Raw genomic sequence first — 4,874 nt, 5'->3', positions numbered from 1 at the left:
TATGTGATGTCTCTTATTTGTCATCTGTGCGTGTTGATCTCCTGCCCATACTGGGTCGGCAAGGATCTTTTGTAGAGTTGGGTTTCTTTTTTACATATTCTTTGAGTTTTTCCTTGTCTGGGAAGGATCTTACTTCTCCATCTATTTTAAAAGATAATTTGACTGGATATAGTATTCTTAGGTTTTTATTATTTTCCTTCAATTTTTGGAATATGTTACTGCACTCCCTCCTCTTCTTCATCATGTGTGCTGATGGATCTGAACACATTTTTTTAAATGCCATATCCCATCTTATCTGTATCAAAACTCATACTGCACAATGAGTTTTGGGTTGCAAAATAGGATTTACTCTTGCATGTGTCTTTGAGTGTTTGTCCACTAATTAAACAAACACATGAACATATTCTTATATGGGTACATTTATAAGTGACTATGTTTTTCCCTAGCTGCTCTTATGATTTTCTTCTTTTCCTCATTATTAGATAACTTAACTATTATGTGTTTTGGTGACTTATTCTTGGGGTTCAGTCTGACTGGTGTTCTTTAGGTCTACTGAATGGTTGCCTGGCTTTCATTTATTAAGCTGGAGAAGTTTTCTCTAAGAATTATCTCACTCTTTTTGCGGTTGACTTCTTTGTTGTGCCTTCCTCCGGTAACCCAATTATCCTGATGTTGTTTCTTTTCATAGCATCAGACATAGCTCTTAGGTTTTTTCAGCTTCTCTGATGATCCTATCTGACTCCCCCGCCCTCCACATTAGGTAAAATCTGGTTGGTTGTCCTCTAGGTTACTAGTGTAACTGCTTCCTCTGTTAATTTGCTAGTGGATTTTGTTATTTCATTCCTTATTTCTTGTATTTCCCTTTGGTGCATTGCCTTTATCTCTTCTATCATTTCATCCCTTTTATGTATTGCTTCCCTAATATCCTGTATGACTCCAAACAGCATTCTGAAGATTTCTTTCTGTGGCAGGCCAATGTCTGCTTCTTCTATGTATGTCGTTAGGGTCATGACTCCTGGCATAGGCTTCTGTTTCTCCTGTTTTAAAAAATTTTTTACTGAGGCTGTTGGGGCTGGTTGCTGTTTATGTGTTGTTTTGGAGAGTCCAGCGCCATCTTCCAGAGTTGAAGAGCACAGGGCTCTCTCTTGGGGGACTTGTTTGTGTGCTTCTTTGAACTACCTGCAGGTATCTGCACTGGGGTTCAGGCTACCACTGTATCTTCCTGTGATTTCACTCTTACCATAGCCAACCATTATTCTATTACTTGGAATGTGAGTTGGATAGTCCTCTCACAGGACACTGGTGGGTGGTTGTGGGCCCACGAGGATGGTGTTTCACTGCGTGATCTCCCAGGAAGCCATAGTGGTGTGTCTCATCAGGTTTGGAGCACATTGGATGGCATGTGGTGTTTCCCTCTGTAACTGGTGTGCCACAGAGGGTGGGTGAGTGTACCTTCCTTGTAGAACACCATGCATGGCAGGAGGAATTACTTTAGTCAGAGAGATCGCTGTGGAGGTTGGGCGAATATTCCCACACTAGCGTGGAGCACCATAAACAGTAGGAAAGAGTTACCCCAGTCATTGTGGGGTCTTGAGTTGTAGGGGGGAATTTCCCCAGTCATTTGAAGGGGAGATGCCCCAGCTGCTTTGGGTAGAATGGTGGACAGAGTTGATTTCTCCAGCTGTGTGTAAAGCCAACATTTGTGGACAGGCGCTGCCCCAACTGGGCCATCGGAATTGCGCTATGCAGAGGGGAGTTGCCTGGTGACTGGTAGTGGCTTGTGAAAGGAGAAAGAGCGTTATGAGAAGAAAAAGAGAGAAAGGATAAAAGAAAGATAAGAGCAAAACTAAAAGACTAACACACACAAGCAAAGAGAAGAGTAAAAAAAGATAACAACAAAAAGAAAAACTGAATCTGCTGAGACTGTGGTGGGAAAGAGAGAAGAGATAGCCGAAGAGAAAAAGAGAAGAAGAAAAAAATAGGTAAAGAGATGGCTGAGCCCCAGGCCGTGCTGTGTGTAGCATCGCCTTATGTCGTGTGCAGCACTGTCACAGGACGCAGGCTGGAGCTCTCCCCACTGGGTGGGTGGAGTTGCCCTAGGTAAAGGGTAGTGGGCTGGAAGTCAGCAGTGGCATGTAGAAGGAGAGAGAGGGGAGAGAAACATAAAAGAAGAAAAAAAAGGCAGAAAGAGAAAAGAAAGAGAAAGAAGAGGAAAAACATAACTGCTCGCTAAGACTGACTATGGTGGAAAAGAGTGAAGAAAAATATAGAGTAAAGAGACAGCTGATCCCTGATTGCCTGAATGTGGGGCCAGAGGGGTTTAAACCATGCTTCAAGGTGGCAGGTCTGTGTGTCCTTTTGGTGTAAGGTCCCACTGGTGCTGGGTGGAATTGTCCTAGTCTGAATGAGCACCGTATAGACCAGACTGAGGCTTCCTCAGCAGCATGGAGAGCTGTAGAGGGCTGTCACAGCTGCCTTGTGTGAGGGCAGGCTGGAGTTCCCTTGCTGTTTGGGCAGAGTTGCTCTACGCAGAGGGTAGTGGATCAGAAGCCAGCAGTCGTGAATGAAAGGAAAGAGAGGGAGAGAAGATTAAAAAGAAAGAAATCCAAGAAAAGATAAAGAAAAAGAGAAAAAAAACAAAACAGAACTGGGCCTTCTGAGATGGACTGCTGTGGGAAAGATAGAAGGGAAAGAGAATAAAGCGAGAAGAAAAGGAATAGTAAGTAAGGAGATAGCTGCAGCCTGATCGTCTGACCATGGGGCTGGAGGAGTTCCAGCCATGCCTCTAGGTAGTGGAGTGGTGTGCCCCCTTGGTATAGGGTCCCACAGATGCTGGGCGGAATTACCCTCAAAGGCAAGATCACAGTGGAGGCCAGGCAGCAGTTCCCGCAGTGGTTGAGCCCTGGAGATCACCGGTATAGCTGCAGTACTGTAGGCAGGTGGCAAGGTGGTTCCTTTAGCCATGTGTGTCATGTGTAGGGCCCCAGGACAGGCAGGGGATCACCCAACCACATGGAGGACAGGCAGGACCTTTCCAGCTGTGTGTAGTATCATTTAGAGCACAGTGCCCCAGTAGCTCAGAGCACTTCCCCCAACTGGAATTGAATTAAATTAAATTGGCCTCCTGGCTCTGGATATGTGCTCAGTGAGATATCCTGAATCTGAGGCTTGCTCCAGAGGGTCTTTGTTATGTTGAGGTAAACAATGAGCCTGTTTTTCAGTTTTTACTGAGCAAATGTTTTTTTCTCTTTTTAATATTGGGCTTTTGGGGTGCTCTGATTTTGGGTGTCCCCCAAAGGAGGTGACCCACAAAGGAGAAGATCTAGCTTATCAGAGAAGTTGTTTTCTTCTTGGCCAACTGAAACTGAATTTCCCCTCCCCACCCCCTCCTCCTCCCCACTATCGCTACCTACCCACTTATGCTCTGCCACACTATGATCTGACTCAGGTAAATTTCCTGACGTCTTTTCAATCGCTCCAAATCTATGGTTACCTGTGCCAACCCTGCCCCCCCACGCTATGAGCACAAGGCAGCTAACAGTGTAGGGAGCTCTGGTGTGGGGTCCTGTGACTGGCTTTCAGAGGTTCTCCTTAAGCCTGGGATTATGACCCCTTTTGGATGTCAGTCTGGGAAATCACCACTTGCTGCTGGACTAGAGGGCTGGTAGCTGCTCTGTCCGGAGCCCACAAGTCCAGTTCAATGAGTCTAGAGCATTTAAATATGTTATTGGTTTGCTTTGTGAGTGAAAATTTTAAAAAGCAGGGTTCAGGACAGATCCTAGTACCCTGATTCTAATTTTAGGACACTGCCTCCCAGTCTTCTTCACCTTACCTCCCAATTTTCTGGTCTGGCAGCAGGAGCTTCAGGCCCCTATGGTCTTTTTCAACCAATTGCAAATGCAGCAAAACTTTTCATTAAAAAACAAAACAGCCGCCTTGGCATCCAGTCCTGAGTGCCTGTTGGTCCTCGGCTCAGAGACTCCCGCGCTCCCACCCAAGGTCTGGTGACCCCCCCCCAGAGCCCCTTGATGGATTCATCTTCTTAGATCCATTACATCACGGGATCTCTCCCCTTCCCCCCGAACCCCCACCCTCGCGGTTTCTTCCCAATCCTTCCTCCCACCCGGGCCCCTCTGCATCCCGGGCTTCCCCGCCCTGGCCCCCCGGCCCAACAGATTCTCTGATCGGACTTCCCGGACTCCCGATTGCTCGGTCCCCAAACTGCTAGGTCTCTCTTGCAGGGTCCCAAGGGATCCTTTGATTATCGGGCATCGTACTCACCAGGATTCCTTGTTTTCCCAGGACCCCGCCATCCTCAGGTCCCCTCACCCTGGCCGATCCTTGCGCTCCTACCACCACTTCATAAGACCCGGTGGATACGGTGAAAAAAACAAAACAAAGCCGTTATCCTTTTAATTCCCCTATCCTGATCTTAATTATTGATTGCATCTATTATAGAAATAACTTTATCATTAATAATATGAATTCCCCATCCTATTCCCTACCCTTTAGTTAATATAAACTTAAGCTTATTTTTCATTTTAGGATTCTTCAATTTAGCCTTTTATTGTATGCTTTGATTCCAGAAATCCATATCTTCAATGTTGTAATTAAAACCATAGTTTTAATTGTTTCCTATGAGTATAAGCATCTTTACCTTTGATTTCATTATGATCAATTGATATACCTTTAATGCAAAATTTCTTACCATTTACACTAGCATTATGTATATGACTCTATCTTAATTATATCGGCAAGCATATACATATCTCTGGCTAAAGAATTACTTTGATAGAGTAAAAAATAGAAGTTTAAATCCTTCTATTTTTACAATGATAGGATTTAAAACTAAACTAACAAATTTAAAAAATCTC

At 44.8% G+C, this 4,874-nt stretch overlaps 1 non-coding gene across 1 annotated transcript; it reads right to left on the bottom strand.

The window, feature by feature from the left end:
- Positions 1–280: 280 nt before the first annotated feature.
- Positions 281–407, bottom strand: LOC142462066 (small nucleolar RNA SNORA40). The gene has a single exon (XR_012787211.1). It is a non-coding gene; the product is annotated as a small nucleolar RNA SNORA40 (small nucleolar RNA).
- Positions 408–4,874: the final 4,467 nt, after the last annotated feature.

This window comes from Tenrec ecaudatus, chromosome 11 (genome assembly GCF_050624435.1).
Source record: "Tenrec ecaudatus isolate mTenEca1 chromosome 11, mTenEca1.hap1, whole genome shotgun sequence".
Taxonomy (NCBI): domain Eukaryota; kingdom Metazoa; phylum Chordata; class Mammalia; order Afrosoricida; family Tenrecidae; genus Tenrec; species Tenrec ecaudatus.
Note: the sequence above shows the minus strand (reverse complement) of the source record. Positions and strands in the feature narration are given on the sequence as shown.